Source organism: Papio anubis, chromosome 9, assembly GCF_008728515.1.
Source record: "Papio anubis isolate 15944 chromosome 9, Panubis1.0, whole genome shotgun sequence".
In the NCBI taxonomy this organism is placed as follows: domain Eukaryota; kingdom Metazoa; phylum Chordata; class Mammalia; order Primates; family Cercopithecidae; genus Papio; species Papio anubis.
In genome coordinates this window covers 36375235-36399497 of record NC_044984.1, presented here as the reverse complement: position 1 = coordinate 36399497, position 24263 = coordinate 36375235, and the positions used below count along the sequence as shown (strand labels likewise).

General features: G+C 38.0%; 1 long non-coding RNA gene across 2 annotated transcripts; it reads right to left on the bottom strand.

Moving 5' to 3' along the window:
• Positions 1–14585: 14585 nt before the first annotated feature.
• Positions 14586–20709, bottom strand: LOC116268859. Of its 2 annotated transcripts, XR_004176044.1 has the most exons (4): positions 20444–20709; positions 18225–18334; positions 15675–16332; positions 14586–14638 (listed from the first exon to the last, which is right to left on the bottom strand). It is a non-coding gene; the product is annotated as an uncharacterized LOC116268859 (long non-coding RNA). The 2 variants fall into 2 exon arrangements; XR_004176043.1 differs by lacking the exon at positions 20444–20709 and having other exon boundaries at positions 18225–18672.
• Positions 20710–24263: the final 3554 nt, after the last annotated feature.

The following is a 24263-nucleotide window of genomic DNA, read 5'->3' as shown; positions in this document are numbered from 1 at the left end:
TTCGTGTCACATTCTGGACTAAAAAAATTTTAACATCAGATGTCATTTAACTTTTAATAGGTATGCACTTTTATTATGAGACTTCTTGCTATTCTATATATTTTAAGAAGATGCTTTTTCTTCTGTATGTTTTAAGAAGATATTCTATACATTTTAAAAGTTGTTTGCTATTTGTACATTTTAAAAAGATTTTTATGAAAATATATATTTTAAGAAATTATCTTTGCATGAAATAAGTCTGGAGTCAGATTGACTTGAGTTTAAATCATGCCCCTGCCACTTACTAGACGTGTGATGTTGTGCAAGTTATTTCACTTCTCTGAACTTTAGTCTCTTCATCTGCAAATAGAGAAAAAATAATAGGAGCACTCATACAGTTGTATGAGGACAAATCAAACAATTCAGGTAAAGTATGTAACACATTCCCGGGCTCACAGTTAGTGCTCAATGCAAATTCTATGTTACACTTTAGCAAGTTTTGCTTATGTCAGCTTAAGGGAAGTATCCCTTTTTAAAAATCTTTTATTTGTTTGTTTATTTATTTATTTATTTATTTATTTATTTATTAGACTGAGTCTTGCTCTGTCGTCCAGGCTGGAGTGCAGTGGCGCCATCTCAGCTCATTGCAACGTCTGCCTCCCAGGTTCACGCCATTCTCTTGCCTCAGCCTCTCAAGTAGCTGTGATTACAGGCTCCCGCCACCATGCCCAGCTACTTTTTTGTATTTTTAGTAGAGGTGGGGTTTCACCGTGTTAGCCAGGATGGTCTCGATCTCCTGGCCTGGTGATCTGTCCGCCTCGGCCTCCCAAAGTGCTGGGATTATAGGCATGAGCCGCGGTGCCTGAACGGGAAGTATTCCTTTTAGATGTCAATTACTTGTTTGCGTTTCTCATTCTTTCTTCAAAATAGCCACCATTTTCGTTTTTCTACTTACTGTTACTGGTATTTACAACCACTAACTAGCCTAAAATAAGTTATTTAAACAGGTAACATTCTGAACTAGGTCTTTTCTATCTTTAATTTTGTGATGAAGTATTATAAATGAACACACACTATTCTCCCACTCCAGTGGAATCTACAGAGAACACATTACAAAAACGTTTTTTTACTTTTGTATATTCCTGTTCCCTGTGTATGTATTCCTTGTATAGGTTGGTTCATCTTTATTATAAAACCCTTAAATTACCATTCACATTGGAATTAAAGCAAAATGTCAAAGGCATTTACATTTCAAAACTAGATATTACACATGTACAATTAATTTCAGAACATTAAAAATAAAGGAAAATCACATTAGTGTCAAAATCCTAGACACAGCAAGAAAAGAAGCTGGCAAAATAAGCTATTTGTGTGGTTATAAGCATTAGTCAGGGCATGAGGCAAAAAGTTCTACCTATGGAGAGACTGTTGGGGGTCCCCTGTTGAATGAATGGGGTATGAGAAAATAAATTAGGTTGAAGCAAATAACAAAAATGAAGCATTCCTCCCCACTTCATTTTCAGACCGATTATAAATTGTCTTTAATCATAATCTCCAGTATTAGAAATTTCATCAGTTTATTTTTATCAAGTGCTAGCATGGTCTTGCTCCTTCCTGGGAATAAATGAGCTGTTTTAGCCCAAGCCTTTTCATTTTGCAAAATTACCATTCCTTTTGCATCTCTCCTGCTGCTCCATATCACTACAGAATATTTGTTAAGCACAGGAAAAATTCATGTTTTCCTCTGCATGTCAGGTATAATATGGAAGAAGGACTAATGAAAAACATTTTTCATGCTTATTCAACAGAGACTGTTAAAATGAAATGAATGAAATGCTTTTTGCCCAAGCTGAAACCTGCCCAAATGTTTCTGGAGAGACTCTTTTTTTCCCAACTAAATAAGCTGACCTCCCATTTGTTTAGATAACAGTTTCTAAAATTTCTCCAGGAGCAAGTAATTCGGGTGGTAAGCTCAACATGTTGCCGAGGTCTTTGCAGCAGCATTAACCATCTGGACTGTGAAAGAATCGGTTCAATTTGAGGTAAGGAGCAAAGGCTCTATGATGCAATTTGTCACCCCACGTCACTCGCAATCCAGACTGTCTCTGCATTGGCTCCTGGATGAAGCAGAAAAGCAGATGGGGCTCAGAGTGGTAAGACGGGGCCCGAGATCTCTTGCTGCTTCTCTCAGTGGTGTTCATTTCATTCTTATTTTATCAGAGAATGGGTCTCTGTGACAGGACTCTTCACTCCAATCCACATTCTGAACTCCCTGACTCAGGGTGCTGATCCAGGCTGGGAGCTGCAGACAGGCCTTAACATGAAGGGAGAGGTGGAGATGTGAGAAACTGGCCCAGAGGCTGCTGAGCACTTGAGAAAAATTGGAGCCATGTCCTTCACGGTCAAGTAGGAATAAGATAAACAGTCCTGGCAGAGGCAGTGGGCACTAAGAGGAAACTAGGTATAGACAATGGGTTTGGAACCAAAGAGCGAGTAGATTTAGACTGGAGTGTGGAAGGCAGACTCTACAGTGATTCCCCAGTCTCAGGGGCATCTGTGGGAAAGGAGATGATTACCATAATCAAGAATTTTAGTGACAAGATCATGATTAATGTAAATGAGACTTCTTAAAACCCAACATTTTGGCCCTTTCACACCTGCTCCTATACCTATGCTGTTGACCATGGCTGGAGATAAACATCCAACAATACTTATTGGCCTAACTTCAAGTTCATGATCACTAACAAGGGTCCCCTAGAGTAGTCTGGAAATCGTGTTCCATCCCCTAGTTCATTCATTCTCCTACAACACGCTAGACAACAAGTTTGCCTCTCTCTCCTCAAACCTCTTTCATTCTGATTCTAGATGGTGACTTTGATTCTATTTCACTGAGAAAACAGAAGCAATCAGAAGGATGTCCCCCCGGTTCCCATCATCACAGTTTCCCACCTACTTGCATTTGTGCCCAGATATTTTGACTTGTCTCCATTTCAATGGATGAAACTATGATGCTCTTCTCAGAGAGAAACCCCCCACCAAAGTGTCAGAACCCATTTCTTTTCCTTTGCTAAAGATATCACCCCAGGAATATCCCCTGCCTTGCCTGGGTATTCCTCTATTCTCTCTCTGTTGGATTAGTCTCATCAGCATACAGACATACTAAATTTCTCCCACATCCTAATCCAATTACCACCCATTTTTCTTTTTTAAAAAATCTGGACATGCTTTTTACATATCTCTCTTTGTTACATAGCTATAAATAGTATCACTATGTGGATGATATTTAATTTATCTATCTTTTGAACTCCAGACTCATATATATCCAGCTACCTACCCAACATCTCAAGTTGGGCATTCCATGGAAATTTTAGATTCAGTGTTTCAAAACTAAACTCTTGATATTTCCATTAAATGCACTACTTCTGAAGTCTTCTCTAATCAGTAAATGGGGAACTCCATCCTTCCAACTTACCTCCTGTCTAAAATCCCCCATTCAAAATTGATCAGTAAATCCTATTGTTCCTACCTTCAAAATATATTCAGAATATGTCTTCAGCTACCAACATGGTTCAAACAGTGGTCATCATCTCTTCTGGCTAACTACAATTTTCTCTTACCTGGCCTCACTGCTTCTACCTTTGCCCCAAATAGTAAACATTACTGGTCCTCAGTGAAATTTAATTTTCCATTTCTCCTGGGAGAACTAAATTTTCTGGGTCTTCTGATTATTTGTTGGCAATGGATTGTGAGTAGAAGAAAAAGTCCCGGCCTGGCGAGTGGCTCAAGCCTATAATCCCAGCACTTTGGGAGGCCGAGGCGGGCAGATCATGAGGTCAGGAATTTGAGACCAGCCTGACCAACATGATGAAACCCCGTCTCTACTAAAAATACAGAAATTAGCTGGGCTTGGTGGTGTGTGCCTGTAGTCCCAGCTACTTGTGAGGCTGAGGCAGGAGAATCGCTTGAACCTGGGAGATGGAGGTTGCAGTGAGCCAAGATCGGGCCTCTGCACTCCAGCCTGGGCGACAGAGGAAGACTCTGTCTCAAAAAAAGAAGAAGAAGAAGGAAGAAGGAAGAAGGAAGAAGGAAGAAGGAGACCCCTATGGATCTTCCAGTTCAGTTTCCCCTTGTCAATGAATATGCCAACTGAGTGTTGAAATAGTAGAGCCACAACTAGAGGCCACCTGGGTCACTGAGTCACCATGCAGGGAACTCTGCAGGGCTACTCACCATGCAGGAATGCTCTGTCTAGAGGGTCACTGGACTTAACATTTATTTAGAAAGAATGTAAATCAAATCAAGGCTTCCTATCTGACTTAGAGTAAAAATCATGGTCCTTAGGCCCTATCAAATTTCAGGCCCTATCAAATTTTTACTGTGACCTCCCTGCCCTTTTCTCCTAAGTATTTTATTTTCTTAGGAGTGATTATAAATGGTATTGCATGTTTAAGTTTCTGCATGTTTACTGTTAGGATATTGAAATATAATTAATTTTTGTGTGTTGATCTTAAAATCTTCTACTCAAGTACTAACCAGGACAGACCCTCCTTAGCCTCTGAGATCAGACAAGATCAGGCATGCTTAGGGTGATACGGCCATCAACACTGCCCTTATCTCCTTTTACTCTCCCCTTGGTTTACTCTGCTTCTGGCATACCTGCCTGGGTTAATCTTAGGACACTGTGCACATTTCTGCCTCAGGGCTTTTGCACTTACTGTTTGTTTTACATGTGGTGTTTTCAAGATACCTGTATGGCTTGCTTTCTCATCTTCCTTAGGTCTTTTCAGAAGGGATACCATCCTGGAATGGCAAACAATCTATTTAAAATCTGCCTACCCTTGGAATTCTCCAACCTTTTTTTGTGCTTTAGTTTTCTCTTTAGTATGTATCACCATCTGTCATATTACACATTTTACTTTTTAATTTATAGTCTGTCTTCCCAAATTAGAACTTCATCACTGCAAGGATATTTATCTCTCTCTTTTTTCTCCACAAATCTATCATCAGTGACTAAGACAGTGCCTGATACATAGTAGGCAAACAATAAATACTTGTGGCATAAATGAATGAATGAATGAATGAATGAATGAATGAAATTATTTTTCTCCTGTTGCAGACTCTGAAGATGGTAAATGCTTATTTATGTGCTAAGAATGGAATGTGTATAACATAATTTCAGAAATTCACAACCTGGACTACCTGTTAATATAAAGGCAATATGCAAAGAGTTACCAATGAGAATCAGATCACACATGTAGTAAACCAAAGAGTGCAAAATATAAATGCTTAACTACTTACAATTAAAATGAACAGCAGTAGGCAAGGACTTAATTTTTTTTCTATAATTGAATCTATTCATTTTAATAAAATACATACAATGAAATCTGGAAAGGATATTACACAGCCCATTAGTATGTAATAATAGATGCATAAAATGTATTGAACGATAAACAGAGTAGGGAACATTATGGAGATTATATTTGTGGTGTGTATATTTAAGGGGGTGGGCAATAAGTGATTATGAATGTCCACTGAATGTCACTCACTTCCAGTTATGTTATTTGCTATTTACACAGGATTATTTTAATATTCACAGTTTAATTAGGAAAGTTCAAGACTTTAATGTGAAAAATGACTAAAGTTCTTGGAAATATAACATAATGCCTAAAGTATAAGATTTTATTAAATAAAGAGTTTTCACACACACACACACACATATATATATGTACATTCTTAAAAGTGTTTAATGAAGTTAGAGCAATGTGCTAAAGGGTGGCAGTGGCATATGAGCAGGCTGCTTAGAAGTAACCATTGGGAAAGGCTTGCTTGAACATTTTTCTTGGGTTTTATTTGGGTTCCAAGCTGAGTGGAAACTGTGCACTTGGGTTGCATGGAAAATCAGACTAGACAGCACAAGTGTCTTCTGCATAGGACATAGACTAGATTTTTGTAGCCCACCAGCCCAGAATCTACTTCTGACCAGCACTGTCCTTATATTCTGGGACCAATTTTCAGAGACCAGATGGATTTTTCAGTTGTTAAGGATTTTGAAAGAAAAGTATGCCCTTGGAACTTTTGAAGTATGAGCTATTTGCTAGCCAAAAAAGGCAATATGTATTTTTTTAGAGAATTAAGGTGCAAGCCAATGTGGGAGCAGTAGAACACCTGGGTTCTAGACTTTGCTCTGCAGTAAACAAAAATGACACTAGTTTTATGAGCACTTTTTCTTTTTCTTTCTTTCTTTCTTTCTTTCTTTCTTTCTTTCTTTTTTTTTAACAAAACAGGATGCAATGGCTATTCTGACTAATGCTGGGGATTTCGTGAGCTCAAAATAAGATAATGAATATGAAGGGTTGTAAACCAATCTGTAGAAAAATTCAGAAGGATAATATATGTTATTTGCAGTTGAAGATCCCATTGATCCAGCTACCTCCCAGAATGGGCTTTTCCATTAAACCTGGACAGAGCCTGGTTGTCTTTACTCCATACACAACAATTTGTGTGATAATTTAGGGAGAATGCTAGAGATTGTTTAGGATGTGATTATAATATTCAACAACATCCTTTGAGTTTAGGACAGATAGGATTTTCAAGAAAAAATGAAATCTTAAGATGTGTCTATTTATATTAACAAATTGATCATTTTATCTTTTGCTTCATTTTGTTTTGTTTCTAATTACAGTTAATTGCTGACCAATCAATATGATCTACTATCATTCAGGTATGTTTAAATACCCCAAATTGTGTTGCTCACAGACACTATCAATTAAAATCATTTTTACACTTAAGGAAAATTTAAAGTAAAATTATAATTGGGAAACACCTACCCAATGAGAAAAACTACAACCTCCAATATGTTACATAAAAATATTCAAGAGAAGAGTTGCTGAAATTTGGAACTGACACTATTTCACCGACTTTAGTGTAAAATTTAGATAATTAGAGGGAAGTTTCTCTGTAGGGAATTTGTGTCTAGCCATGGCAATATATATATTTTTATCTGAAGTCTTTAGAAGAGAGGCAAATAAAAATTATATTCTTAACAGCAAGAAAAATGATTTAAATTATCTTTCCCCATTTTCCCCAGTTGTTCTTTAGCCTGGCATAACTTTTATTCCCTTCCTTCACTTTCTGCCTTTCTAGAGCTGATTTTTTTTGTGCAGAAAGCTTTTTTCCTTTTCTAATGTATACATGTCAGACTTTCCTTAGTTTCTTTCTATTCTCCTTAGATCACTGGAACAACAGGTTCAAGAGCAGAGTCAAACTTACAGAGAAACTACAAGGATAGCAGAAGTTACTCCATTCCTTAGACAATGGCTCTTTTACAACTGGAAGTCTATGAATAGAAACAGATTTTTTTTTAAAGAGATGCTGAAAACCTGAGAATTTTGCATTAGATCCTCATAACTGTCCTCTTTACCTGCGCGTGTTCTTTACCTGCAAACTGACCTTGCACATAATCTGAGCCTCAAACTGTTGTTCATTCATCTGGATAAATATTCATACTGTGCGAATGATGGCTTGATGGCTGCCAACCTGCAGGAGCACCCTCCCTTCCTTCAAGAATCATCTCTTGGCAACAACAGACACTGGGGACTACTAGACAGGGGAGGTAGGGAGGGGAATAAGGGTTGAAAAACTGACTGTTGGGTACTGTGCTCACTAGGATTGATTATACCCCAAAACCCAGCATCATGCAACTTACTCATGTAACAAACATAAACATGTACCCCCTGAATCTAAAATAAAGTTGACATTATTAAAAAAAATTTTTTAATACTTAAACAATTTTCTGAATAAATAAATTCAATGATTTTGAGAAAGTTAACAACAACAACCACAAGAATCATCCTTGACCAACTATTTTTAAAGCTAGATGAATTTTAGTTGACCTTTCCTCCTAACCTTAAACAAAATGATGCCTTCTTTCCTCATATTAGAACATTCTTTTAGAGGCTTCTTGTGGCTGATATTTTTGAACATAGGTCTATGTTAGTGATGCATTGGTTGATTTTATTTCCTGTGCTTATCTAAACACAGTGGGAGCCACAGAAGTAATTCCATGATGAATGCCGTAGGCTGGATAATGGCCCCCAAGGATAAGGAGGTCCTTATCCTGGGAACTTGTGAACGGCAAAAATGATTTTGCATATGTGGAAATATAAAGGATTTTGAGATGGGGCAATTTTGTTGGGTTATCGGTGTGGGCCCAAATATAGTAACAGGAGTCCTTATGCAAAAGAGGCAGAGAGAGAATTTACACTGAAGAGGAGACCATGTGACCATGGAGGCAATGACAATATCTCTTAAAACATCCTTTCCTAGCCATGACCACTGCCAACTCTTATGTTCAGCAACTTCTAATTAGTGCTCTTGAGTCACTATGATTTTTCTTCCCTTGTGACTCTATGATCAGACCCTTCTCTGTTCAGTCTCTTCTGCCAACAGCTGCTAGTTCACTCTTAAAATGTTGCCTGCATCACACAAGTCCCTGTTGAAATCCACAGTGGCTCCCCACTGCCAAAGACTGGAGTGATGCAATCACAAGCCAAGAAATGCTGGCAGCCACCAAAAACTGGAAAAAGCTAGGAACAGATTCTCCCCTACAGTCTACAAAAGGAGTGCAGCCCTCCTGACACTTGATTTTGGCCCAGTAAAACAGATTTTGGACTTCTAACCTTGAGAACTGTAAGAATAAATGTACAGTATGTTAAGACATCAAGTTTGTGGTTATCTATTGCAGCAGCCATATGAAACTAATTTGTACAAAGTCCTATTAGATGGCAAACCATGTATTTAGGAGACTGGATATTTAAGAAACTGACTACATAGCTAGGGGTGTTCCTTATCACTCCCACACATTTCTATTTCTTTTCACATTTACTCAGGTACACTTATTTATTTGTCTCTAAGAGATGAAGGCAATAAATTGCTTTTCATATTCTGAAGAACCTAGTCTAAAAAATGTTCTTACATATAAAATACCGAGGCCCACCACAAAAGGAGAAAGTGATATATTATATTACTAATCACCAGCATCCATCCACTTGAAGCCAGGCAGAGCCACGTGGCTTGCTTTTCTTAGTGGAACATAACAGGAAGTCTCATGTCCCTTCTATGCAGAAGCTGTAGACACAGTGTGTTTCCCCTTCTCTCTTCTTTCTGCAGCAGCTATCAGCAGTGACCCTGAGTGAGGCTGTTAAGGAAGAGCAGATACCAGCTGACCACCATGGACAAGTAGTGTATGTGGGCAACAGAACAACAAAAAACACTTTGGTGTTTTATGCATAGGAGATCTGGGGACTCTGTTACTATGGCACAATTTATACCATCTCAACTGATTTGCAGAAATAGCCTTTCCTGTCCCCAAATCACTTCCCTAGTTAATTCTAGAAACTTCTCATTTTTATTTTCAACTGAAAGATGTCTTGTCAACTTTTCCTTCATAATATCTCTCAAAACATCCTTTTCTAGTGACCTGGTTTGGCTGTGTTCCTACCCAAATCTAATCTCCAATTGTAATCTGAATTGTAATCCCCATGTGTTGAAGGAGGGACCGGGTAGAAGGTGATTGGATCCGGGGGGCAGTTTCCCACATGCTGTGCTCCTAATAGTGACTGAGTTCTCATAAGATCTGGTTGTTTGATAAGTATCTGGAGCTTCCCCCTTTCTCTCGCCTGCCACCACTGTGGGATATTTCTTGCTTCCCCTTCACCTTCTGCCACCATCATGAGTTTCCTGAGGCCTTCTCAGCCATTTGGAACTGTGAGTCAATTAAACCTCTTTTGTTTATAAATTATTCCAGTCTCAGGTAATATCTTTATAGCAGTGTGGAAACGGACGAATACACCTGGTTGTGTTGTTCAGCAACTTCTCATTAGTGCTCTTTAGCCACTGAGATGATTCTTTCCTTCCAACCCTATGTTCAAAGCCTTCTCTGTTCAGTCTTTCCTGCCAACATCTGCCAGATCACTCTTCAGAAATGTTGCCTGCATCACATAAGTCCCTGTTGAGATCCGCAATGGCTCCCCACTGCCAGCAGAGTAAACACTCCATTCTCACCCTTCCGTCGAGTAGTTGTAGGTTTCGGTTTCAATTTTATCATCCTCTGCACCGTATCATTTCTTCTCTACATCACCCAGGCAAGTCTCCTCCCCATCAATGAACTGTGTCACACGCCTTTAGTTTTTAGTTCTGTCTTTTGAACATTTATCTAGTTGTGTTTAATCCTAATGATTGAACGTCACCTAGTGCTGTAATATTTTAAATTTCATTTGAAATATTAGGTAAAGGTTTTCCAGTTAAACAGTTGATTTTTCTCTTTCCTTTTCTTTCTTTCTTTCTTTCTTTCTTTCTTTCTTTCTTTCTTTCTTTCTTTCTTTCTTTCTTTCTTTCCTTTCCTTCCTTCCTTCCTTCCTTCCTTCCTTCCTTCCTTCCTTCCTTCCTTCCTTCCTTCCTTCCTTCCTTCTTTCTTTCTTTCTTTCTTTCTTTTCTTTTCCTGGGTGAAAAAGAAAAGAGAGCTAGTCTGCAGATCAAACTCTTTCTGGACTTAGAGCCATTTATCAGCCTTATATGCAAATGGCCCTTTCATTTCATGTAATCACAGTGCATATAGATATAATTGATCAGAACTGCCACAAATTATCTCTATGCTTAATTTATTCCTAATCTAGTTCTCTATTTATGCATCTAAATGACAAATACTAAACACAGAAAAAAATTGTGTTCATTAAATTGAAATATGATTTGTTATATACCTTGTGAAGTTTAGTGGCCTTTAGCTAGAGTCTATTTTTGATTGAACAAAGGGCTTAATTATTATAACCAACACCCTTTTAGCATTATCTTCCCTTTGAAATATGGCAGTTAAAAATTTCAGTCCAAGCAATTACTTATTTGTTAAAAAACAGGCTACCTTTGAGGCTTGCATTAAAGATGATAAAAATTAGCCATCTAAAACCATTTCAATTTTATGAAAAATAAAACTGAGTGCAATGTTTCAGCTTGAAAGCTCAGATGATCTTTAGGGGAAATTAGTGATGTTGCTAATAGTGGTTTCAATTTATAATACACTAGAAGGAGGCAATCAAAGAGGCAAAAACAAGATAAATAATCCTTAAAATGGAACAATTAAATAAAGATCAGTTGTGACAAAATTATAAGATAACATTCCCAGACTTGGAAAGGCAATGTCTTTCTTTTTATTAATTAGAGACAATCTATATTTTACAATATGTAACCATTTACCAGGCAAGGGTGTGTTTTCTGCTGACATAAAATGAATACATTTCTAGACTTCTATTCAACAGGGAAGGTGGCTAAGGTGATAATTTCTAATTTCTCTAGGTATAACTTTGATAAACTCCAGGCTCTCGATCATTTTCTTTTTGAAATTAAACTACATATATAAACCATGTGCATCAAAGCTCAGGCTAGTGCAATATATATTTTTTTCATTTGGTACAGACATTAAAATACCTGTTTATTTACACATATAGCTGAGTGTAAATATGAAATGATAAAATGTCACATAGAGTTCTCTCTGTGTAGTTATATTCCTCTCCATAATACTCATGCCTGTATTTTAAACATTATGAAATGAATATTATATTTTGTGAATTTAACAGATGTTGAATGTGTTGCTGTTACCTCATTTACATATACAGATTAGAATGTTTTACTTTGTTATGTGGTAGCTTGATCCCTTAATTTTGATAATCTCAAACTGTTTTATTAGATTTACAAGAAAAAATAGTTATTTCATCAAAAAATTCATTGACATAATATGCATCTATTCATACATAGAATAAAATTTAAGTATATATATATTACTGTATTCCCTGTCCCGTTATAAAGAGTCAGAATGATAATGTTAGAGCTTTCTTGATTCATATTGCTTAAAATTCATGCAAAAGGGCATAAATACTGGTTTTGCACTTTTGTTTAGCATTTTCATGCATATTTATTCCCACATAAGTAAATATTTCTCACTTTCAAATTCCTTTTCTTCTTTCTGAGAAATAAACAGGCCAGGAAATCAAACTGTAAGCAAAATAAATTCCTAGACTCTGCTGCATTTACTTTATTGGGGAATGAAGTGTGGCTTTTTAGTATTACCCTTCTCTTCCTGGGATATAATGGCCATGAGGGAAACAATGAGGGCTTCCCTTGCAACACTGGGCTCCAGATGGTCTTCAGTGCATTCTTTGGATACTGGCTCCCCAGGAGCCCTCTCCCAACCCAGCCCAGTGGTGTCCCTCCCTGGCTGTTTCTCTTATATGGTGTCTTGATGATGTGTATTTTTGCCTCTTGCATTCCTGTTTCTCAGCCCCAAGGTGTTTCTGTTCTTCAGAGATCCCCAAATCTTTCAGGCAGAGGGAAAATTTCTAAGACCAGAGTCCTCTTAACAGTCACTGCCACTAAAAGTATAAAAGGAAGCTGGACTAGAATGGGAGCGCACACTAGCATGAACACTACATTTTAGTGCTGTTGCTTCACTCACTGATAAAACATGGCCCAGTGCATGTTTCAGTATGGGCAGAAGGTTGTCTGCCAGAGAAATGGCTTGTACTCCACATGCATGAAACTCCCAAGGAAATCAGTAATTTGTCTTCATCAAGACAATGAAAAGACAGCATAGTGTAGAGTGAAGCTTTTCAGGAGTAACTGATCTCAGTTCCACAACTTGGGTGCTATGCGGCTTTGGCAAACTCACTAATGTCTTTCAACCACCTGGCATTTACACTGAAAGATAGTTTTTAAGATCAAATTTGTTATTTTTAAGTGTTTGCTAGGGTATGTAGCACATTATAGGTATTCAATAAATTATATATGTGTATTTACACTCATACACACAAATATTTGTATAAGATTTTAGAAATCTAAAGACTGATATTCCCCAAACTATATTCTATTGAAAGCCGTTTTCAACAATTTACCTGAGAAAAATTACTTCCACTATTGGGAAAATAGTATACTTCATTGGGGGATAAAACTGAGGTTGAAAGAGACTACTAACTAAATTAAAACCTATAATTAATGAATGGCAGAGCTGAAATTTATAGTCTAGGGCAGGGGTTGCAAACTGCTATCTGCCAGCAAAATCCAGCCAGCTGTCTGTTTGATAAATAAAGTTTTATTGGAACACATACCCATTCATTATTATCATCTATGGCTGGCTCCATGATACAATGGCAGACCCTGGTAATTGATACAGAGACAAAATGAACTGAAAGCTTAAAATATTTGCTATCTGACTTTTAAAGGAAAAGCTTGCTGACCCTTGGTCTAGAATAGACTGGAATAGGAATGAGGTATGGTGAGCAGACATTGGAATAAGCCCTACCACCGCCAATTTTCAGTGAGACCTCAAGTAATTCAACTGTTCTGGACTTCAGCTTCTCACGTATACAAACCCCAACCCTGTATTTCAACTTGATTAACCACTGTGGTGCATATTTAGCTGCATATTTAAATGCTCAGTAGGCATCTCAATATTATGTCCTTAGGAGCAAAACTTTGCGATGAATTGAAGTGGTTATAATAATTCGTTTTCAGTTTCTGCCTTACCATTCACTTCTACATATATTTTATTGCGGGCTCATATCTTGAAAGTTCTCTTGGGCACCACTATTATGTTTGTGATGTCCCAAGTATTACTATTCTTCATCCTAAGACTCTATTAAGATTGAGCTGCCAGCCTTCTTTATCTGTTTGTAGTTTTCTCTGGAGACTCCATATCAACAATGGCACAGTGTGATCAGAACGATGCATTATCACAAAGTCAAATCAATCTAAGGCAAATGAAGAGTGAAAGAGATGGATAGACTCAAGACTTATACCACATGATAACCTGGTGATTTGCAGTTTCCATTTAAATGGGAAGAATCCTCGAGATTGGAAGACTCTGTGCACCCTTGTGATCATTTTGTTGTGGAAAATATTTACTGTTCTGCCTTTGGCCTCTTTTCTGGACAAATGGGATTGCATGTTACCTATCTGATTTAAGATTATTTCAAATTCTCTGAATTTAGGGCTGCCTCCCCTTCCTTTGCAATTCATTATAAATAAATTTGCACAAAATCAAGGGCAGGTGCAAATTGATTTATGTCATTTGTTTCTTTGAAATAAAGTAAAACTGCTCCTCTTTCATAGAACTTTAGATAAAAGACACCTGTTTCTGATGACTTTCGCCTGGCTGCCAAATTGCAAAAGAAAAATTGAGTTCCAGCATCATCATTTACCAACAGTGTGATCTCAGCCAAATTACTGAGTTCCTCTCAATTTCCTTATATGTGAGATGGAGATTTAAAAAATACACTAGTAACTTTCTCATATGCTTATTCTGAGAATTAAGTGCAAAAATGCATGTAAAGTGCTTAGCACAATGTCTGGCAAAGAATAAGCACCCAATATATCTCAGACCACGACATGCTTTCTCAATTCTTTAGGATTTGATATTGCTGCAATGACCAAAGTAATTTCTTTTTTCATGTAAAATTTACCTGGGAGAAGGGACTGAACAGTGTATCTTTGGTTGATATAAAAAGATTGGAAAGATAGGACTTTATTTATTTTTTTAACCAACAAAATCCAGATTGAAATTACCTCCGTCATCTTTGCCATTACAGTGATAGATGTTTGCCTTATGCATGAATACCTGAAAAAGTCAAGTGTAGAGTATCAGAAAATTTATTGTTGTACATAATTTATCAAGAATTTTCAAAATCCTTTTAAAAACCAGAGTTTCTTCATCTGCGGTTCCATAGACTAGCTTTCTGGGGATCCATAAAACCCCTGAAATTTTATGTAGCATTCTCTGTTTACGTTCATTTTCTAGAGAGAAGTTTCATAGCTTTAATGAGATTCTTGCTGTGGTCTTTGATCTGTAGATCAAAGGCAAAATTCTTAGCAGGATCCAGAGGCCCAAGAAACTTTAGAATTTTGTGAGTATATAACCATGGCTAAGAACTTCTCATTTTACAATAGTTTACTTTTTTTTTTTTTCAGGCAAAGCTAATGAAAAAGCACTATGCAATGTGTAAAAGGTAACGAAACTGCTTAATAAGATAAATAATTACATATTTGTGGCACTGATGGGCCAGCTAAGTATGTTCAGGTGACACTTCCGTGGAGGGAAAACTAATTCATTATAATTTAAAAGCACTTTACAATAGATGCATAACAAACGAGGTAATAAAACATAATCAGTAGAAGCCTTTTAGCTGATGTTGAATTCTAAAGAAAAAAACTACTTGTACTTTTTTTTTTTTTTTTTTTTTTTTTGACACGGAGTCTCGCTTTGCTCACTTTGTCACCAGGCTGGAGTGCAGTGGCATGATCTTAGCTCAATGCAACCTCCGCCTCCCAGATTCAGGTGATTCTCCTGCCTCAGTCACCTGAATACCTGGGACTACAGGCACATGCCACCATGCCCAGGTAATTTTTGTATTTTTAGTAGAGACAGGGTTTCACCATGTTGGCCAGGATGGTCTCGATCTCTTGACCTCATGATCTGCCCACCTTGGCCTCCCAAAGTGATGGGATTACAGGTGTGAGCCACCGCACCTGGCCTACTTATACTATTTGATTGTGTATTCTATTCAGTTAACCATTGCCACTTTCACTGAGAGACACCTGGAATTCTAAATCCTCAACATTTTGCTCACGTGTCCATTACCTTTAGCTGGGCTTACCACATGCATATAGCCTGACGTGAAGGAGTTTCTTCTTTTCTGTCCTGAACAATGCTCCACGCTTATCATGGGTGATGGTGGGAGGGTGGAGGGCAAAGCGGGGCTGGAGGATTTCATTGAAAGATTTGACCTCCAGCTCCACTTCCACCCACTCCCTGCTCTGTAGCCCTGGAAAGATGTTTGGAGAGCAGCCGCCATCCTTTCCTTGAATACCTACTGTCATGTATGTCTTCCCCAGACCAAACCCTCTATAATGGAAATATACAAAGTTATTTTCTTAAGCTGCAGTAACTCTCAAAAAAGCAATATAATATGAAAGAGAACAAAGGCTGTCACTGAATCTAATCTATTCATACTCTTAACCAAAGAAGGGAAGGGTTTGTTTATGGCTTCGGTTTTCCAAAAAGAGACCATTCCAAATGTCCCCTCTCCACGGCCCTCTTTCATGTCTCTCAGTTGAAAGACCCCATACCCCTTTTACAAAACTCCTTGATGCCCCACAGGGGGAAATTCCTCCCTTTTGGTCCCTTGTGTCATGCAAAGTTGAGTGTCAAATGTGAAGGCTTCAATCCTGTATGTGACAGTGAACCTGGGTGCTCCAATTCCAGTTCAATCTTCCTAGCAGAAAGTCATGCAGTTGATTGCCTCATTAGTTTTCCTAAAAAATAAGCACATCTTGTCATATTTCCATTTATTTTCTCATCATATGAAGAAAGGGTAGAATTATTTCTTTTGACCTTGCCTCTAGCAAACAATATCACCATTTTTTTGTGTGAATAGTATGGGTGGATATTTTTTCCAGTTTCCTGTCACAAAAAGGTCTGTTCTCTAAGATCTAGAAATGTTTGAAAGACAATAACTATTGCTGTCATAATTTATGTGGGAACAAATGGAAGCATTATTAATACTGGTTATTTACTTAACTAGTCCCAGAAGTCCAGAGACAGAACTTATTCTAAAACTACCTGACAATATTTTCTACTAAACCTGTATTTGAAGGCATAAGAAATATTATTTATTTCACTAAGAATTATTTTTAAAAATTCAGAACTCTTGGAAGTAAATGCTTTACAGTTTTAAATTTTAATTTTTAGGATTTTAATAAAGAAACAAAATAATAATGTACCAGGAAGAACAGTAGTTTTGGAATCAAACAGACTTGGAATTAGTTCTGGCTGAATAAAGGAGATGCTGAGACCTCGGTAAGATTATGTAACCTCTCCAGTGGCTTGGTGAACCCCAGCTACTAAGCTGATGATATTTAGTCAGAGAATATTAAAAGAAGTAACTGCTGAAAGTCTCAATCACACAATGTTTGTGGAATAAATGTCAATTCATTCAATATATTTTTTACTTTTGTGGGAAGTGTAGGATCCAGCCCTCCGTTATTGCTGGTGTGGCCATAAGGTTATGGTCAATGATACATGGTAGAAGTGATGTGTGCCACTCCTGGGCCTTGCCATTAAAAGGATTGTGAGGGCACTCACCTGGTCCTTTCTCCACATCCTACTGGCTAGGAGATAAGACCTAGAGTAGCCAACTGGGGCACACAACGGGGGGCCAGGGCGAGGAAGGCCTGAACTCTTTCCTGAATGGACTGTTGTGGGACAGATAGATGAACTGCCATCAGTTTAAGTTGCTGTCTTTCCTTTTCTTTTCTTCCCCTTTCCTTCTTCTCCCTTTCCTTTTCCTTTCTCTGTTCTCCCTCTCTCCTTCCATCCTTCTCTTCCTTCCTTCCTTTCTTTCTTCCCTCTCTCCCTCCTCTCTCTTCTTTTCTTTCTCTCTGTTTCTTTTTCTTTCTTTCTCTGTTTCTTTTTCTTTCTTTCTCTCTCTCTTTCTTTCTTTTTCTTTCTTTCTTTCTTTCTTTCTCTTTCTTTCTTTCTTTCTTTCTTTCTTTCTTTCTTTCTTTCTTTCTTTCTTTCTTTCCTTCCTTCCTTCCTTCCTTCCTTCCTTCCTTCCTTCCTTCCTTCCTTCCTTCCTTCCTTCCTCAGTTTTCATTTTCTTTCCTTTAATTATTTCATTCCTTCATTCATTCATTATTCATTCATTCATTCTTCATTCATTCATTCATTCATTCATTATTCATTCCCTCTTTCGGTTCTTTTCATTTTCTTTCACATTATTCATTCACATTCTCATTCCTTCCTTCCCTTCCTTCCTTCCTTCCCTTCCCTTCCTTCCTTCCTTCCTTCCTTCTTTCTCTCTTTCTTTCTCTTTCTTCTTTCTTTCTCTCCCTTCCTTCCTTCCTTCCTTCCTTCCTTCCTTCCCTTCCTTCCTTCCTTCCTTCCTTCCTTCCTTTCTTCCTTCCTTCCTTCCTTCCTTCCCTCCTTCCTTCCTTCCTTCCTTCCTTCCCTAGACACTGGAGATAAAGATATTTTTCAAGAAAGCATTCCATTCTTCCATATCTCATTATTTAGTTGAAAAGATTGATGCACAAATTTAAAATTTCTTTTGTGTGTATGTGGACACAGGGACAAGGAGGAAGGAACAATTAATTCTGCCTTGGAGGGTCATGAAAAACTACAGAGAAGTAGCAGCACTTGAACTTACCTTTGGAGGGGGTTTGCTGGGTTGAATGAGTGGCAGTGGAAGTGACATTCCAAACAGAGACAACCCCACCAGCAAAGACACAGCTTTGAAGCAGCTTCACAGTTTGGTACCTGGAGTGCGGGGTTGTGGTTGGTAGGAGATAAATGAAAAAGACAGGTTGAGGATTCAGTAAGAACTGCTGAATTCCATTCTAAGACATTGTACTTTGTCCTGTTGGCGTTACATCATAAGTAGGCTGGTTTGTAGAATATTGTTGACATAACGAAGGCCAAGCCTGAGATAGTGGCAGTAGAATAAAAAGGAGGGAACAGAAGTCAAATGGTTTCTGAGATAAAACTAGAAGTTTATCCATGGGGTGAGGGAGTAACAGCTGAACGAATCAAGGATTCCTCTTAAGTCCTTGTCGGGGAAACTGTGTGAATAGTCATATCATAATCCGAAATGAAAGAGCAGGAAAGAATTTTAGGGTTGGGTACTGTATGAATCTATCTGCATACAGCTCTAAAAGCCCTAACTCTGGCCCATGGTACACATTCAATATATATTTATTGACCTTGGCCCTGAAGGTTAGTCTAGGCCTGTCCTGTGAGTGCCACATGAATTCAGACACAACACAGAGCGAAACTCACAGCCTGCCTTTCTACTTCCTCACTGGGTATTTTTCAGACATCTTCACCAATCACTTGACCAGCCAGCTTTGTACCATGGTGCTCTATAACTCTCATAAAAAGCGAGAAAATAAGCCCAGCATTATAGAGAGAAACAAAAAATCAACAGCTGTAATAAACATTCACACTCAGGTCCAAAATCAGCATAAAAAGCTAAGAAAAACCTTTTGCTTAAGTTTGCCATGATCCAATCCAATGAAAACAAACAAGAAACAAACTGGCCCTGAATGCTGAATCTGATATTCAGGACAGCAGACGCTTCACAAGAATTGCAGATAAAAGGCCCAAGATTGAATTTCTTGAGGTCAGACTTCAGCACATTTTACTGCCTGTGGCTGAGAAGGGAACAATTAGAAAACAGGCAGTCATGACAGGATGTTTTCCCTACTGCCTCCCATAATCACAAATGCACACAAACCGCAACAGCAAAAAGCCTGCACAAAATACTTCATAATTTCTTTTCATTATTCAATTGCCACTCTGCAATGTGCAAAGCTCTTTTGCAAGACAAGGTCTCATTTAATCCTCACAAAGATCTGAGAGCTAAGAATTGTTAACATAATCATTTTCTAGACAGTGAACTAAAACTCAAAGGTTAAGCCAGTCCAAGATCTCACATACACACTTGGCAACAAGGTCCCTAGTAAGCAGAGACAATGTGTTCCTATGAGGGTAGGGGCAATGTATTTCATTCTCATGCCTGAGTACCTGGTATAATATCTGGCACACAACAGACAGGAGAAATCAATGGGTAAAAAATGAGTTAAGTAATGGGAAAAAAAAGGACTGTTCCCAAATGTACTTTTACCACATGATACTACTTCTTAAAAGAGAATGCAGTGTATTTAGTCAGAATGTTAACTTTGGACATCTTATAATGCTCAAGAAAAAAAAAGAAAAGACCTTTTTCATCTGTGGACACCTTCACATTATCCTACCAAGGTCACATTTTCCCTTTCCACATCACTCAGTGCTTTTGGGTTTTATATTAGCTTTGTGCTGAAAATTGAAATTGGAATATTAGAACTCAGTTGGGGAGCGCACTAATTTAATTAAATATTAAAAGCCAGCTGGTTTTATGTTATGTGGGCAAATGAGAGAATTAATGATTTGGTACACTTTCTTGTTCCTGTCAAGCTACAAGAACATGAAGAATAGCTCATTCATACCCAGTTACAAAAGGTGAGATTGAAAAATTAGGTCTGCCTTATTAAAGTGTTTCCATCTATAGTCTTTTGAGAATAGGGTAACTTACTTATTTATAAAATGCCTCAGAAGGTACTAGCTCCTGGGCCAATGGGAAAGGACCTGAGAGATCTTTTTATCTGACATCTTGAGTAAAGCCTCACCTGGGAAAAGGAATCCACTTTAGCATCCCAAAGTGTTATCTTTTTGTGCAAGAGGTTGGGAGTCAGTTGGGTGCCTGCTGCTATCAAATGACTGTAAGCTCAGCAGCTCCTTTAAGACTTAAAGAATATCTTAGAAATGCAGAGTGTGAAATGAGGTAATAAGAGTGACATGTGAATAGTAGAAATGATTTTTAGTCCTCACCAGTCATGCATTGTACTCAGAGTTCCCAGGTTTCTTGGTCCTCAGACTTCCCAGATTTCTTGGTCCTATGAGTACACACACAGTATCTATACAAGGCAATATATTAAAAAAGCAAGAGTTCTCTATTTACCCCAAGGCCGAATGCTCAACTTTCTGATGAGTGTTCTCAGTTTGTTAGAAGATTTATGATTGCCTTTCTTATTCCAGATCTTTTCTATTTTCTTTTCTTTTTTTTTTTTTTGAGACGGAGTTTCGCTCTGTCGCCCAGGCTGGAGTGCAGTGGCCAGATCTCAGCTCACTGCAAGCTCTACCTCCCGGGTTTACGCCATTCTCCTTCCTCAGCCTCCCGAGTAGCTGGGACCACAGGTGCCCACCACCACGCCCGGCTAGGTTTTTGTATATTTTTAGTAAAGACGGGGTTTCACCGTGTTAGCCAGGATGGTCTCGATCTCCTGACCTCGTGATCTGCCCGTCTCGCCCTCCCAAAGTGCTGGGATTACAGGCTTGAGCCACCGCGCCCAGCCTGATCTTTTCTATTTTCCTCCTACTTTCTATTCCATTCCTCCTGTCCCCTTTTACACTAGAAAACTGAGGCTAGGTTGTATGTTGAATGGGAAGATGCTGTGGAACTCTGAGCAGGTCACCTAACTTCTCTGTTTCTAAGGTTTCTTCTATGACATAAGGGAGTCAAACATAATAATAAATAAATTTTTATTATTACTTTGTGCCTTCACAGAACTGTGCAGAATTGTCATAAATAACTATCATTTTGTGACAATTCTACAATCCATACTGGGCTCAAGTGAGTAGTGCTTCAGCTAGTCCTTCAGTGTGAATTCCTGTGGCTGCATTCAGTTGTGAGCCATCTGGGGTGAGGCTTAGCTAGGACAGTAGAGCAGCTGGGACTCTCTCTTCCTGTAATCTCAGGGCCTCTGCTCCACATGGCCCCTCCATGTGTTCCATGCACATGATCTCTTAAGCGGAGTGGCTGGACATCTTATGAAGTGGCTCAAGACTCCTAAGACTGCAAAAGCAGAGGCTACCTGTGCCAGGCCCTCTTAAGGCTTAGGCCCAGAATTTGAGCCTCACGTCTGCTGTGTTCTCTTGGTTAAAGCAAGCCTCAGTTCCTCCCAGATTCAAGGGGAAGAAGCTATTCAAGGCTGTGAATGTGGAAAGTGTGGTTAATTATGGGCCATCAGTGTAACTGACTACCTCGGTAAACTTAGAAAACATCTGCTAGTTTAGTACCTAGACCTTCTGCATGCGGTGCTCTCTACTTCTAAAATCGTATTTTAAACAGTTACATTTTTAAAAATGATGTTCACTGACAAGGTTATATTATTTTGCCCAGAGGTTGTGTCACAGTATTTTCTTTCATGAAAATGCCTTTTCAATACTTTCTCACATTGCTATGGTCTTGTTGGTTTGCCTAAAAATGACTGGTCACTTGACTATTTTAGATGCGTGAAATTTTGGGTAATTTAGAGTAAACTTTTTCAACTACATATCTTATGGTATTATTTCTCATGCTTCCCCACTTTCTCCAGGATCAAGCATGTAATTGTTGAGATGCCTTTCTCTTTTTTTCCAACTTTTATTTTGGATTATGGAGTACATGTGGGGGTTTGTCACGTGAGTATATTGAGTGATCCTGAGGTTTGGGGTACGAATGGTCCCATCACCCAGGTAGCAAGCATAGTGCCAATAGTTAATTTTTCAACTCTTGCCCCCCTTCCTCCCTCCCCTCTCTAGTAGGCTCCAGTGTCTATTGTTCACATCTTTGTATCCATGAGGACCCAGTGTTTGGCTCCCACTTACCGGTGAGCACATGTGGTGTTTGGTTTTCTGTTTCTGTGCTAGTTTGTTCAGGATAACGGCCTCCAGCTTCATTCATGTTGCTGCAAAGGAGATAATTTCAGGATTTTTTAAATGACTGTATAGTATTCCACAGTATATATGTACCAGATTTTCTTTATCTAATCCATGCTAATGGTCATCTAGGTTGATTGCATGTTTTTGCTATTGTGATTAGTGCTGCAATGAACATGCAAGTGCATGTGTCTTTTGGCAGAACAATTTATTTTCTTTTGGATATATACTATACCCAGTAATGGAATTGATGGGTCAAATGGTGGTTCTGTTTTAAGTTCTTTGAGAAATCTCCAAACTAATTTTCGCAGTGGCTGAACTAATTTACATTTCCACCAATAGTGCACAAACATTTCATTTTCTCCACAGCCTCACTTAGCATCTGTTGTTTTTTTGACTTTTTAATAATATCCATTGTTACTGGTGTGAGATGGTACTCATTGTGGTTTTGATTTGCATTTCTCAGATGATCAGTGATGTTGAGCATTTTTTTGTATGCCTTTTGGCAGTACGTCATTTTTTTTTTTGAGAAGTGTCTGTTCATGTCCTTTGCCCACTTTTTAAAGGGGTTGTTTTTTATATGTTGAATTGTTAAGTTTCTTACAGATCCTGGATAGTAGCCCTTTGTCAGATGCATAGTTTGTGAATATTTTCTCCCATTCTGTAGTTTGTCAGTTTACTCTGCTGATAGTTTCCTTTCTGTGTGGAAGCTCTTTTGTTGAATTAAGTCCTACTTGTCAATTTTTGTTTTTGTTGCGATTACTTTTGAGGACTTAGGCATAAATTATTTTCCAAGGCTGATGTCCAGAATGGGGTTTCCTAGGTTTTCTTCTAGATTTTTATTGTTTGAGGTCTTACATTTAAGCCTTTAATCCAGCCTGAGTTAATTTTTGTGTGTGATGAAAGTTAGGGGTCCAGTTTTATTCTTTTGAATATGACTAGTCAGCTATCTCAGCACCATTTATTGAACGGGAAGTCCTTTTTCCATTGCTTATTTTTTTCAACTTTGCTGAAGATCAGATAGTTGTATGTGTGTGGCTTTATTTCAGGGTTCTCTATTCTGTTCAACTGGTCTATGTGTCTGTTTTTGTACCAGCACCATGCTGTTTTGGTTACTGTCGCCTTGTAGTATAGTTTGAAGTCAAGTAATATGATACCTCCAGCTTTGTTCTTTTTGCTTAGGATTGCTTTGACTATTGAGGCTCTTTTTTGGTTCCATTTAGAATTTTATAATAGTTTTTTTCTAATTCTGTGAAAAATGATATTAGTAGTTTGATAGGAATAGTGTTGAATCTGTAGATTGCTTTGGGCAGCATGACCATTTTAATGATATTGCCTCTTGCAATCTGCAAACATGGAATATTTTTCTATTTGTTTTGAAAAGAAATATGATTTCTTTTGGCAGTATTTTTAGTTCTCCTTGTAATAATTATTCACCTCTTCGGTTAAATGTATTCCTAGGTATTTGATTTTCTGTATGGCAACTGCAAATGTAATTACATTCTTGATTTGCCTTGAATATGCTTTCATGCTTGCCCTTGTTTTTTTTAATTTTAATTTTGGACTTGCTGAACTCCTTTATTAGTTAAAATGCTTTGGGCTGTAAATATAAGAAAATCCATCCCACATCAGCTTACACAGGTGTTTTGGGTTGATCTGTGTCAACCCAAGTATTCTGCTGTATAGAAATGCTACTGGTTTTTGTTCATTGATTTTATATGCTGATACTTTACTGAAGTCATTTATAATTTCTGGGAGCCTTTTGATGGAGGCATTAGTAATTTTTAGGTATAGAATCATGCTGCCCATGAAGAGATAGATGACTTCTTTTCCTATTTAGGTGCCTTTTATTTCTTTTTCCTGCCTGATTGCTCTAGCTAGGACTTCCATTAAGATGGCTTATACCACTAGCCATGACCTCCTCTGTCCTCTCCCATACACTTCTTTTGGC